Here is a 13,779-nt window from a genome sequence, read left to right on the forward strand (position 1 = left end):
AATATATCCTGCGCAAAATGGTTCAGAAACCGCGGGTAACGGCTTGGAATGAACAGGGTGAATTTGTTTTTAAAGGACAACTGATCAAAGGTTCACACATGTTTGATTTGTTGAAGAGTGTCAATAGCACTAATAAGGTACCCGAGAGTCGCCGACCTGTAGGCTGGAATGCTTTCCTACAGGCGATGGCCTGTCTGAACATGCCCCAATCCACAGTTCCTAACCAGGAAACGCGACAAAAAATCCATCTGTGTAAAGAGGTGTAGCCTGATCTGACTCCGATATCTCATTACTCTGACCGTGCTTAGCGACCATCCTCAGGATCTATCCATCGTTGGGAAGCTTATTAATCTCATGTTTTTATTTGTCTCCCCTGTAAATAATGACCCGACAAACAATTTTTTATTTTATTTTTTTTATTTTCAAATGTTGTACATTTATTTATAACATAACCCCTGCTTTGTATAAGAATTGTTTTGAATAAAAACAAAACTAATGATTCAAAGGCTGTTTTCTTTATTTTTTCACCTTAACACGCATGACATCTTTTAAAATCCTCACAAGAACACCCCATCTGTATACATGACTGGCTAGGGTCGTAAGTCATTGTGTTATAAGGGGGGTCCACAGTGTACTGACAAACTCTGCCACTTTTTTATCATTTTGGCCTAAATCCTCACTGTACAAGGCCATAATATCGGGGTATGACCTTCCTTTAGATCTATGATATAAGAAAAACACACAGTGCTGACCACAAGTGAAGGTCTGAAGACTTTGTACTTGACGACCGCTGTAAATGGTTTCTTGACAGTTGTTGAGCAGAAAGTTATTGATCTTCCGAGGGAAAGGTCTGAAATCCGGGGGGTTTCCATAGGAATCAAAAAATTCACCACGGTGGTCCTCCCTTAGATAAATAGCCAGCCAATGTTCTCCGGGCATATTTTTAGGGTGTGTGTTGATTATGTACATTGCAGGTAAATTCTTGATCTTAAATTTAGGTAGCTGATCGCAGGCGTAGACTCCTTGAAACAGTTTCCGTGAGCCGGCCAGGGCATTCATGATGTGGTTGAGCTCTCTGGTGTTCATTTTAATAATAATCATACCGAACGTTTCTCCTCCGATTCACCTCAATAATGTTGTCAAACACAGCATACACGACCATATTTACAGTGCGTGGTAGAGGCTGCTTGAAACGCATCTCCAAACGCATATTGCCCGTCTTCATCAGTGAAAAATGTTGTCCACACTCTTCGTCAGGGGTCAGGTTGAAACCGTACAGGGTGTAACCGCTGCAGTATTCCCGGCGATCGATCAGCAGAGTTTGATCCTTGAGATGGCGACCCGTAGCCAGTACTACACTGTAATATTCACGAACCGCATTGCCGTTTTCAAAGTCAGGTTGAAAAGGTCTGGATGGAACCTGCACACCATCGACGTACAACGCTATAAATTCCGCGTTATAATGTTTAAAGTTAAAAAGGTTCTTGTTGTAAACCCCGGTAAATGCATCATTATCCACGAGACCAATAATAACCTGTTTTGGGAGCTGTCCTAGAAACAGATTTTCCTGGTTCATCACCCGTGTCCCTGCAGGGATACTGTGGACTTTCATATAGACTCTTTCGATCGGGTACTTAACGCCTGCGCGTGTCCTAGTTTAACCGCCGGGGAGACGGACACTTTTTTCACAAACAGCGAGGCCGATAATATGGTCAGTTTATATTTTTCAGTATCAGGGGTCATCAGATAAAAAGCACTTTTACTACGGATCATTTTAATTTTAATGTCTACCCCGTTGAGCATGAGTTTTTCTTGGAAAAATATGTCTGCATTGATATGCCCCATTAGCTCAAAGGTCCTCCCTTCTGTTGAAGAGGCCGTTCTTTTTTGCAAACCCTTATTGAGTCCCTCTGGATCCTTGTCGTCCATAGCTTCCGGGTTGTCTTTGAAGAAAAGGCCGGGGCTGAACTGTTTGCTTAGGGTCTCCTCACTATAATTAAGGATACACTCCATCATGGCTCTATAGGGGTAAGTATTGCTGCTTTGACTAATGAGCCGATCTCCCAGGGTCACATCCACCTGTGAAAACATGGTGGCCACCGGGTAATTGATGACCCCAGCGTTGGCCGTCTTCTCGATTGCATCGCCATCCTCATTAGTCACTTTACAGTTCATTAAAATAAATGTGTTATTCAAATCATTATAATCCTCGCCATTGCCAGCTATAAAAAACTCCAGAGGGGCCATGTCTGAAATTGCAGAAAGAGGGGGAATCTCTACATATATGCTCTTATCTATACTCGTTTGAGTGTATGGAACTGTAAACAGATCCAGTTCTGATTTGACGCATTCTTCCAATAGACTGTGGACAAAAGACATGTTTAAAAGATATATCCTGAGGCTCTATTTTTCTTTCTTTGAGACTTTCTTTTTGCAGGTTTTTTCTTGTGCTGCTTCCTTCTCCGAGTGTTTCCACGATATGTTGGAGAATGAGAGATTCTTCGTTTTCTGTTAGCCACGGATCATCGTCGCCCTGGTGGACACATGCTGTTTCTTCTTTTACCCCCCCTCCTCGCCATTACCATGAGACCCGAACCCTCCTGATGCTCATGGCTAGCTGCCCGGTTCATAACATTGGTGAACACGTCACTAACAATATTTTTAGCCGCTGATTTCAAGTGGGGTCTGGCTATAGCAAAGCCTCTCTTAAGCAGGGGTACGGCCATTCTAAAGAGACCACGAAAGAGTCCTCCTAGACCGGCGCCATACATTGTGGGGGCTCCTACAAAACCGGGCAAGCCGTTCCATCTTGCATCTTGTAATAATCCACATTGGCGCTAGGATCTACATAACCCCTCGAGGTAGCCATTTTAATAATGTACACACTGTTTCAGGGGTCGAAAATGTAGTTTGACAACTTAACTTTACCGAAGCGGAAGGGTACGTTGATATTCTGATCCGATTTGACTTCGATCGTGATGTTGTCAAAGTGGGTCTTTGAGACTGGTACGTAGTGTGGCTTGTCATAAGTAATTGTGACCATGTCATTGCTTTTACCTTTAATAAGTACATTTCTCAAAAGGGGGACATAACTATCCCCGACCCTCTGGTGGGTTATGATATCCGTATACACATAAAGAGTGTAAAAGCCGCCCCACCACTTCTGAGAACCTGCTCTCTGTGTCAGAATAGAACCCTAATATACGCCCCAGTTGGCCGCTGGTTTGAATGCTAATACCTGGTTTTGACACCTTGTACACTCTGTTTTTAATAGGGTTGTAATATAGCTTGATGTTGGGGGTGCCTTCTGAGAACTGTTTATGCATCTCATCTAATATTTTATCCACATTGTCATAATAACCTCCTTGTATCGTGAATGTCCATTGACTCTTTTTAACATCATCAAAAATGGCGAAGGTGGCATCCTTATCTTGTAAAACAGCCCAAGTGTAAGGATACTGTATTTCCGCCAACCCCACTTCCCACGACCCTCTTAGATCTATAGATTTTCCAAATTGTACCGTGTAACTGGATGTTTCATTTTTAGGGTATATATCGAGAGAGGCGTTACTGGGTAGAGTCACGTAGAAGCCTCATGATTCCATCTTGAGTATCGAGAGTAATGCCCCCAACACACCCGCGGGCATGTTGTTATAAGGATTGAATATCGCAAACCTGTTGTTCCGGGACCCAACTATTGAACTTTTCAGGCCATCCAAGCCATTTCACCAACACATATTTTTTCCGGTTCTGGGTTTTTTCAGCTAATATCTTTTCAACTCTGTATACACTGTCTTTACCCACAATCATTTTTTGTAACTCGGCTTCGTAAAACGTTCCTTCTATATCCTCCCCGTCATAGTCTTTTAACCGGTACACGGGGGGGGCTCTAGCCAACTGTTCGGTAACTGTAAAATATTCGTCAGAAAATGTTTGTTCATAACCTTTGGCAAAAGTACTCCTTAGCTTTGAAACGCGAACCACATCACCGATGTTGAACTTATAAGTAGTTTTTCCCTTCTTAATAAATGGTCCGTATAATTTTGTATAGACCTGAAAAGAATTACTTTGATCAACATCTATAGACTTAATTTTAATACTGGTGTGATACCCTTGGTTGTAAGCATCAATAAAATCCTGAACTTTATCAAAATACTTGAACGTGTTGACCGCTGTAAAATATCTCCACATTTTGGTCTTTATGGTGCGGTTAAACCTCTCCACTACCGATGCTTTAAGCTCATTTCCGGTGGTGAAATGATGTATTTTGTGTCTCTTCAGTAGATTCTGAAATTCTCTGTTGAGAAACTCTTATCCTTAATCAGTCTGCAGTTTTTTAGGACATCGACCCTGGGACAATATATCCTCAAAGACCCTCGTCACCGCTCAACCTGTTTTATTATGTAGAATTCGAGCCCAGGCATATTTTGATTAAACATCGATACACATCAACATCAATTTGTGACCATTGTTATGTTTTGATAAATTTGACATATCGACTAGATCCATTTGCCATTGTGAGTCTATGTCAGTTGCATATACGCGGTTTCTTTTAAAGTTAATCCTGAGAGGTTTATGTAAGGTATAGGCGTCTTGTTCCCGTAACCATTCTGAAACAACCACATCATTAACCTTCACTCCGGCCTCAGCGAGTCCTCTTTGAAAACCCTTCTTACCCGCCAAACCCCCAATCTTGGCTGGGTTGTAGTATAGTTCCTGCATTTGGGGAGCTTGCCGAGTCATTCTGTCAAATAACCACACAGACCCACACTATGCGCAAAGTTTTTTACAAGGTTTTTTATTCAACTTCAGGAGAGCAGATACCCCTTTTTAGACATTTGAGAAAAGTATAACATACACAACAATTTTTTCTACGGTCCAGACAAAAAGAAATCAGATGATTGGTTACTTGATCTATATCAACAAATATACCTGTTTCTTTATCTTGTAGGCACACACCTCAGTTACATATGTAAATAAACAACAATATGACCTATTTTAAAATTAAACAGAGGTGTATTAAACATGCTCAGTAAAAGGTCATACAGATGTTGATGAAATGGCCTAATATCATTCTTGGCCCCCTTGAGCGCTTCATCCCAGTGTTCGTACCCCCCGATCTTTGTTACAGCAGCCATTAACTTTTCCAGGTTTGAAAGTTGATCCTCATCGATGGTTAAATCTGTAGAGAAAAGGCTCGCGTTGGCTACTTTTCTGTCAAGCACATGGTGTAATAGCGCTCTCAGGTTAGCTGCAGAGTGTTGATGACAGAACCAGTTGCAGAAGCAGTCCAGAACATTCCCCATGTTCAAAGTCCCTTAGTTCAGGTCAGAGTCTGAATCAGTGGCGTAGATGTCGAATTCTTCGTCGCTGTCCCCAGCTTTAACTTCTTTACGGAAGAAATAAGCTTTTAGCTTGCCAGCGGTTTTTCTACTCGGCTCATCCAGGTCATTGAGCAGCTGCCCAAGTTTCTCTATTATAAACGGCTCCTTTTTCAGCTCCAGCAAAATCTCATCTATGATTTTCTGGACTTGTCCCGCAGTGACATGTATGTGGGAGTAAGACAGCGCCTTGATTAGTGCCGGTTTCAGCCACGGTTTGTTCAGTCTTCTGTAAAACACGTTGAAATAGAACAGGAAATAGTAACGGTCTGGTTCAAACAAACAACTGTGTCTCAACTGACTGGGGTGATTCACTTCACACCCCCGACAGACTTCTTTCAGAGCTCGGTCGATGAGAGCACTCAGAATATACACCAGGGTGCTTTTAACCACTCTGCTTACTTGGTCACATACCCCGGGCATAAATCCTTCGTCTTCATCACGCCCCCGGGACTGTCCGATGCTCATTGGTTCGCCTGGTGGTTTGTGGGGTGTTTCTACATCCATTGGACTGACCCCCTCCTGAGACGCACAGACGGTAGACAGTTCGGCAAAATCGAGGCCCTCCATGAGCTCCAGAGGCTGGGGATCCCCGAGACTCATTTGGACATCCATCGCACCGCATGTTGTTTCGTCCTGAGGGACCGGGGTCTGAGGTCTTGGAGAGTAACCGCAGTCAAAGGGTTCCAGAGTGTATACAAAATCTGGGGAATAGAACCAGGGGTGATCCCGGGTTTGAAGAGGCCTGTAGAGCCTGTCGACGTCCGCAGCTTTCGGGTAAGACATTCTCTTTAATTTTAAACCATGAATGAATTGTTGCGCCTTTTATCCTATCTCTTCACTACGTCATGACACACCGCCCTCTTAGAAGAGAGTAGCCCCTGAGCCGTCAGACCCCCCTCCAAAACCCCACACGTCGTCTGTTTTATCATCGTCGTCGTCATTCAAGGGGGATATATAATCCATAATCCAGCATATTCTCCTTCTAACCAAATCCAGTTGCGAACATTTGGTCAAGATGTCAAAACCATCATTTATACAGTTTATGACCTCTTTCAAGAACGGCCAGTCCACGGCGTCAAACATCATTTCAGTAACCTGTTTTTCTGGATCCTCTTGCCCTTGAGCAATGCAAAATAGGTCAGTGAAAATAGAAACCTTTATCTCACAGGCTGGCCCAAGGGAAACGCCTGTGCGCGTTTTACCAGCCTGCATCGATGGGAGCCATTCGAAACGCCAGGACGGGTCGGTTTCCGTAGTGTAGTGGCTATCACGTTCGCCTCACACGCGACAGGTCCCCGGTTCGAAACTGGGTGGAAACAACCCGCGGTGCACGTATGCCAGTGCCGTGTTACCCGTCCTCATCTCTCTGCCCCAAGGCCGGCCGTCGTTTTCTCTTCCTCGGAGTGGCAAGAAATCCTGACCTTGAGAACTAATGATCGAAGAAGGGTAGCTTTGCGAGGCGCTGGAACTGACACTTTTAAAATCGATACATGTTGTTGCTGTTACAATACGACCGTAGCAGGATCGGCGACATTGCTGTTACTCTTATGTAGTTGAAGGCGCAGTATAGCTCTGATAGTCTGCTGGTGAAGGAAGACCACCAGCCGTTTGAACAAGCCATTCAGCATCACCTTGTTGGGCTAAGTGCAGGCACTGTCAGAGCGCAGGGCGTCCTGCCTTTGAAAGAGTTTCCAAAGTGTCCTGATGTGCCCTTGAGCATTGCAAAATAGGTCAGTGAAATTAGAAACCTTTATCTCACAGGCTGGCCCAAGGGAAACGCCTGTGCGCGTTTTACCAGCCTGCTTCGATGGGAGCCATTCGAAACGCCAGGACAGGTTGGTTTCCGTAGTGTAGTGGCTATCACGTTCGCCTCACACGCGAAAGGTCCCTGGTTCGAAACCGGGCGGAAACAACCTGCGGTGCACGTGTGCTAGTGCCGTGTTACCTGTCCCTGTAACGCGGCCGGCCATCGTTTTCTCTTCCTCGGAGTGTCAAGAAAGCCTGACCTAGAGAACAAACGATCACAGAAGGGTAGCTTTGCGAGGCGCTGGAACTCACACTTTTAAAATCGATACATGTTGTTGCTGTTACAATACGACCGTAGCAGGATCGGCGACATTGCTGTTACTCTTATGAGTAGATAGTTGGGTTTTTTGGGCGCGGCCTATTTTGTTATGACGTATGCCCTAAGCTTATTAATATTCCTACGTCATAATTGGGGGGCGTGATTTTAGGTAGAGTTATTTCCTTAATTATTCCTACGTCATATCCGTCAGAAAGTGTACACCCATAAAACCCTGAACAACAAGGCCGCCCATAACCTGTTGTTCTTGTTGTTCTTGTTGGTCAACTGTAGAGTGTGAATGGGTCGGCTCTTCCTGTAGTGGTTGGGGGTCTTTTTTAAATATACATTTAATGGTTTAGTAAATCTAAACCGTTATAAGATCAACAAGTTCTGTTGTCTGTAATGGTCCCAGGTCTTAACAATGCCAGTTTTGAATTGTGCGTTTATCATATTCACACTGTCTCTGTCTGTCTTTCTCTCTCTCTCGCCCAATCATTTTATAAAATTCAACAAGTTCTGTTGTCTGTTATGATCCCAGGTCCTAACAATGCCTGTTTTGCATAGGGTACTTATGTTATCCACACTGTATCTGGCTCTGTCTCTCTCCTCAAATTTAATTAAAAATTAAATTAAAAAAGAGGGTGTGTGTGTGGGTGTTTGTGTGTATAGGTTAATTGTTTTTGTAAAAAAAAAAAAAAAAAAGCTGTGGTTATATTTTATCTCTCACATAATGTGTTCAGTCGTTTTACTTAAATACATTCTAGGGTCTTAAAGCTCATAAGAGTTAGACTTAAGATAAGGATATGCTTTTAAGGTATTTTAGTAGTCTCAATCCCTGATGATAAGGAATCGTTTAAAAAATGAAAACAACTGATCACTCAATGCTAAATAGATCACAACACTCAAGGCTAAATCACTCACACCATGGGGGGCGGGGGTGTGCTCATACAACAATAGGTATGGCGTGTGGTATCAAAACATTCAGAATACTTTTAACCTATATAATTTATAAGCTTTGTAAAATAAACCCAAATATCTCTTTTGCGGGGATAAACGCTGTTCTGAGTAGTTTGTGACTTGTTTAATACCAAACAAAGCATCGCTATAAAAAAAAAAAAAAAAATCACTGTAAAAGCGCTAGTTTTTTTTGATCTTTATAGTTATTTTCTAGGCTCAGGTTGTTTTTTAGCGCTTATAAAGGCCTGAAATATTCTTAGTGGTTGTTGACTATAGGTCTTGATGCTTAAAAATGTTTTTTTGAGAGACCAAAAGGTTCTAATAAAAGTTTAGAGTAGAGAGGAGAGAGATCGTCTCCATCTTGGTTTCTATTTGAAATTTGATGCAGTGTCATTTTATTGGTTGGTTTTGATATGTTAATTGGTAACAGGGTGGCACAAAGGCCAGACCAGAACAATGCCTTACAAGCAGATCCGGCATGTGGCCATCATTATAAGTATGAAGGTCTGGTCTTCAGCTCGACAGACTCATACTGACCTTTCGATTTAAGACTAAAGATCAACAATGTCCGGAAACAACATCAGCGATTCGATTTAAACGAGTTTTTAGGCAAGTCTTCAGATTATTTTCATTGACTCAGAGCGTGTTGTGTGCATGTATTGTAAATAAGGCTATAACATCTGTTTTAAGTTCTGTAAAATTATTTTTCAGCCAGTCAACAGGAGTTAATTCCCAACGCTGAGGAGATCATCTGGAACAACGACGGTAAGATTTTTGTGTTTGCGCTCATGGGTTCTTATGCATGGGTGTGTGTGGTTTTGAAGCGGCTCATTAGAGTTATGAAAACGTTTTAATATATATTAATGCCGGTCTCTTTAATTACACAGAAACTATCGAAAGGCCTGTGATTAATGTCTCCGAGGATCGACCAAGAGAAGTGGTTGTCCCTAGACAGGCTGTCTGCCGACCGGGTAAGAACTAAACCCCTGTTTGTTTGTATAACGTTTCTGTAAGATGTTTGAGTCCAGTTTTGTTAATTTAAAAAAATTATCCTGTCTAACAGTATTAAGAAACGTGGTTCGAGACAACGAAAGGCCTTCCACATCGAGGGCTTGTTTCGTTTTACCTTCGAGAACCGTAACCTTTCAAGAATCTGAAAGGCCGTCAGCCCCGGTATCTGATAGCTGTGAGTATATATCTGCAGCCTGTAAGAGGTTAAAGCTTTTTATAAAGCGGTGTGGTTAAAGGTTAAACATGTCTCTTACCTTCACAGCGGTGCAAAAAGCTAAACCAGCCGAAAAACATAAGAAACGATTATTCTGTGGAGGTAAGTAAGATCTTTCAAACTTTAATGTTTTTAAAAGGGCTTTGTTTGCCCGTTGAGGGCTAATATTTAAGCGATGGGTGACCGTTTCCTGTAGGGCGGGGGGTTCTGGGAAAGATCTTTAGAAGTCCGGACAGGTCTAGGCTTGTTTCTGGGGAACGTGTTTAGAAATGACCGATTGCCGTACCGTCTGGTTAGGAAGTAAAGCCGTCTGAAAGGGTTTAGTAAGTTGTTTGGCTTATCTCCCGCTATTATACTTCTGTTTTAAAGTGGTTGTAGGAAAAGGCTTGAAGGTGTTCATTGTATTTAATATTTAAACAGATCGTGAAAACGTTTGTGAAACAGGAAGTCCCGGGATCAGGAAGCGTTTACACTTGGAAGGTTCGTTTAAAAATGAAATGTTGTTGTGTGTGTGTGTGTTTTATTAACAATATTACAGTTTTTAAAGAAACATTTAAGAAACAGTTTATTTACAGCTGCTTCTCTGTTTTACATTTATTATCAAGTCCTAATAAATATATTGTCTGTAAATAATAAGGCGTTGTAGTGAATGTCTAAGGCTATTTTCAAAGGTCTAAAAAAGCTAAAGGTTTTGAATGTCCTGGACATGTTGTTTTAAGTTTGATTTCTGTCGCCGTTTAAAGATGTAAATGTAATGTATATTTTTATTCTTCCCAAGACTCTTGGGATAGTCATTCTGTGGATGAGCTATTGAGGACAATTACCCCGTCTAAGTGGGATCAAACATCTTCCCCGGTGAGATCACCGAGAGGATCCCCCACGGTGGTCTTGGAGACCCCCCAACATCTACTCAGGCCACAGCCTTCTGGGGGTAATTCAACACCCCAGATTTAGCCCGCCGCATTGTCGGGCGGAACAAATACAGGCATCCAACAACCTCAGGGGTCGCCGTCAGTCAGGGCTGACACACCACCCAACGACGGCCTGGTTTCAACATCGTCCCCCCAGACCCGTTTCTTGGCTACAGAAACGCGGAACAGTACCCCGCGCTTGGCCAGGGTGTCACCGCAAAGGCCTTCTTGTTCTCCGTCCATGAGTATACGCTCGCTCCCTGCCTCCTTCGACCGAGATTTACCGGAGCGACCATCCTTTGAAGCTGAGCCAGGCCACCAGCCCCCGGAGCTACTTCCTGAAGGTCGGCATGAGTTGCTACATACTTTGTTACAAAATCAAAGACTTGTGTTACTGGGGCAATGCCTGGTGATAGAGAGCCAAAACACCCTTATTAATACCCTTACTAACGAATTGTACCGTATTTAATGTTTTAATAGACACAAAACGCCTTACTATTGTGGGTTGTTGGAAAAATAAAAAATAAATTAAAAAATGTCCTGACTTGGTAAAAGAACTCACAAACTAAAGGATTATGAACAAGCTAGGGCCCTAAAAAGACCTTCCCGAGAGAACATCCCCGGCCCTGTTGTGAACTCCTCTGATGTCCCAATGAACCTGGAACTATTACAAATGATAAATTATTTAAATAACCCCCAATTACCACCGATAGAATGTGAATTAACAGACTTACCGGTGAACCCCGACCTGTTACAGATGGTCAATGATCTAAATAACCACCTCCCACCGGTAGCGCTTATAGAGGTTCACCCCCTAGTTCACCCCGATTTGTTTGAAATGGTGGAGGCTTTGGAGGAGCTACCCCGACCAAATTCTGCCCCTATTATAAATGATTTGAGACAATTAGAACACAGGATGGCGGCAGAAGCAGCCATCACTATAGAGGAGGGTCTTGACATTAACCGGTTGGATATCTTTGAAGGACTTTTACAGGCTTTAAATGAGCCTCCTCAAAAAGGGGGTTTTGTAGATGTCAGCAGTGGGGGTGTTCGGAATGTGGAGGGTTCTGAGACTGATAAGGCTGTGGAGGACATGCTCTGTGAGAATGTAGGGGGTGAAGGCTTTGTTCAAAATGATGATGTGTCCAAGAGTACCAGTGATCCCGTGATTATAGATAGACCGGCCTATAACAATTTTGAAATGATTCAGCGTTTTACTTTTGCAGAACTTTTAAATTGTGACAATTATGCAGAAATATTTGTCAACATACACGAGGCCTTGCAGAAAATGCTTGAACAGGTTCAGACCTCGAGATGTTGTACAGTTAGAACTCAGAGGGGATGCTTTGTTTAGCAACCTATCTGCAATGCTGAGTGGAGATAATTTAGATGTCTGGCTAAAATCGAAGCGTTATTGCAAAGTAACGCAGCCATCTTAGCTGATGAAAGTCTGTCTCTGGTAATGAATGTGGTTCGTAACCCTGAGGGTGGGGCGCTTAGAAGACTGTCGAAATGCTTGAAGAACGACATAATTAGGACCAAGCTCAGGCAATTAGTGGTGAGTTCCAGTGGGGACAATAAGCTCTGTTTTGCTTACAGTTTAATAAAACTACTCACCCCCGACATGCCTGAACCCCAAGCTCTGCAAGAGGCTTTAATGCTTCATCAGAGGGCCGGCTTAAACTCTCAACAGATGGTTGCCTTTTCAGACATTACCAAGTTTGAGGAGTTGTTGTCTTTAAAAATTGTTGTGTGGTACCGTTGTGAGGTAAAGGAAGTATTTGTTAAATTTCAGACACATCCTGAAACCCATACACAGACACTGTTTCTCTTCCTAGGTGATAGACATTAATTTGGAATAAAGAGTTTGACGGCTTTTTTGGGTTGTTCGTATGTTTGTCATTGGTGTTATAAGGCCTTCAATGATAAGCTTAAGCACCGCTGTGACGGTTACTGTAACGTCTGTTTCAATCCGCAATGTCATAAGGGTTTGGCCCCTACCATCCGATGTAAAGATTGCTTAAGGATTTGTCTCTCAGCGTTCTGTTTTTCCGAGCATAAGGTACAGAGGGCCGCTGCTGAGGGGGTTAAAAAACTGAGTTATTGTGATCAAACTAAATATTGCCCGCAGTGTTGCCTCCAGTACCGTTTTCATGAGGTTAAACCACACAAATGTCTGGAGCCGAGATGCAGGATCTGTAATGCTGATTTAACCCCGGGGTCCGAACACCAGTGCTTTATTCAGCCGGTTAAAAAGGAGCCGCCGCACAACCGGTATGTCTTTTTTGCTTTTGAATGCCGGCAAGAAAACGGGGTCCACGTTGCTAATTATATACACTGTATTGACATGTTGGATCGTGAGTGGTCAGCTAGCGGTGAGAGTTGTGTCAGGGATTTCTTTACGCGGTATCGCGGTCCAAAATACCTCAATTACACATTTATTGCCCACAATGCTAAGGGTTATGATTCTTACATTTTGATGAAGTATCTGGTGGAAAATGGGGTGACCCCAAAAAAAGTAGCTCAGGGTAGCAAGATCATGTGTTTCACCGACGAAGCTTTCAACTAACGTTACATAGACTCGTTAAATTTCCTCCCCATGAAATTGAGCGCTTTGCCTAAGGCTCTGGGTTTTGAGGCTCAGAAGAAAGGTTGGTTCTGCCATTTTTTTAATACTAAGGACACTCAAAATTATCGAGGGTCCTACCCGCCCGCCTCTTATTATGGGGTTGATACTATGATGTCTCATGAGAGGGAGGAATTCTTTAAATGGTACAATACGGTTAAGTGAGGTGTTTTTGATTTCCGTGAAGAGATGGCCGCTTATTGTTAAAATGATGTGGTGATCCTTAAAGAAGCCTGTGTGCGTTTCTGCGCCGAGGTTATCAACACATCGGGTCTCGACCCTTTGCAAAGTGTGACCATAGTGTCTCTCTGCATGAAAATGTATCGGTCCAATTTCTTGCAGAAAAACACTATAGCGGTCACCACTTCTGACAACTATCGTGCTAGACAAAAGAACTTTTCGACTGTCTCCATACAGTGGCTGGAATACCTGAGTGCCCGGGATAACATATTCATCAGACATGCTTTAAATCAAGGGGAAGTCAAAATGGGGCCTTACTACTTAGACGGTTTTAGCGACGTGTTCGGGCGGCGTACCGCTTATGAGTTTGCTGGTTGTATTTACCATGGCTGTCCTCAGTGCTTCGACCCAAACACCTTTAACCCCGAAAC

The 13,779-nt window shown here is 43.0% G+C and overlaps 1 non-coding gene across 1 annotated transcript; it reads left to right on the plus strand.

The window, feature by feature from the left end:
* The first annotated feature begins 7,223 nt into the window (after positions 1–7,223).
* On the plus strand, positions 7,224–7,296 carry trnav-cac (transfer RNA valine (anticodon CAC)). The gene has a single exon. It is a non-coding gene; the product is annotated as a tRNA-Val (tRNA).
* The last annotated feature ends 6,483 nt before the right edge of the window (positions 7,297–13,779 follow it).

Source organism: Amia ocellicauda, unplaced genomic scaffold (genome assembly GCF_036373705.1).
Source record: "Amia ocellicauda isolate fAmiCal2 unplaced genomic scaffold, fAmiCal2.hap1 HAP1_SCAFFOLD_135, whole genome shotgun sequence".
NCBI classification, from domain to species: Eukaryota; Metazoa; Chordata; class Actinopteri; order Amiiformes; family Amiidae; genus Amia; species Amia ocellicauda.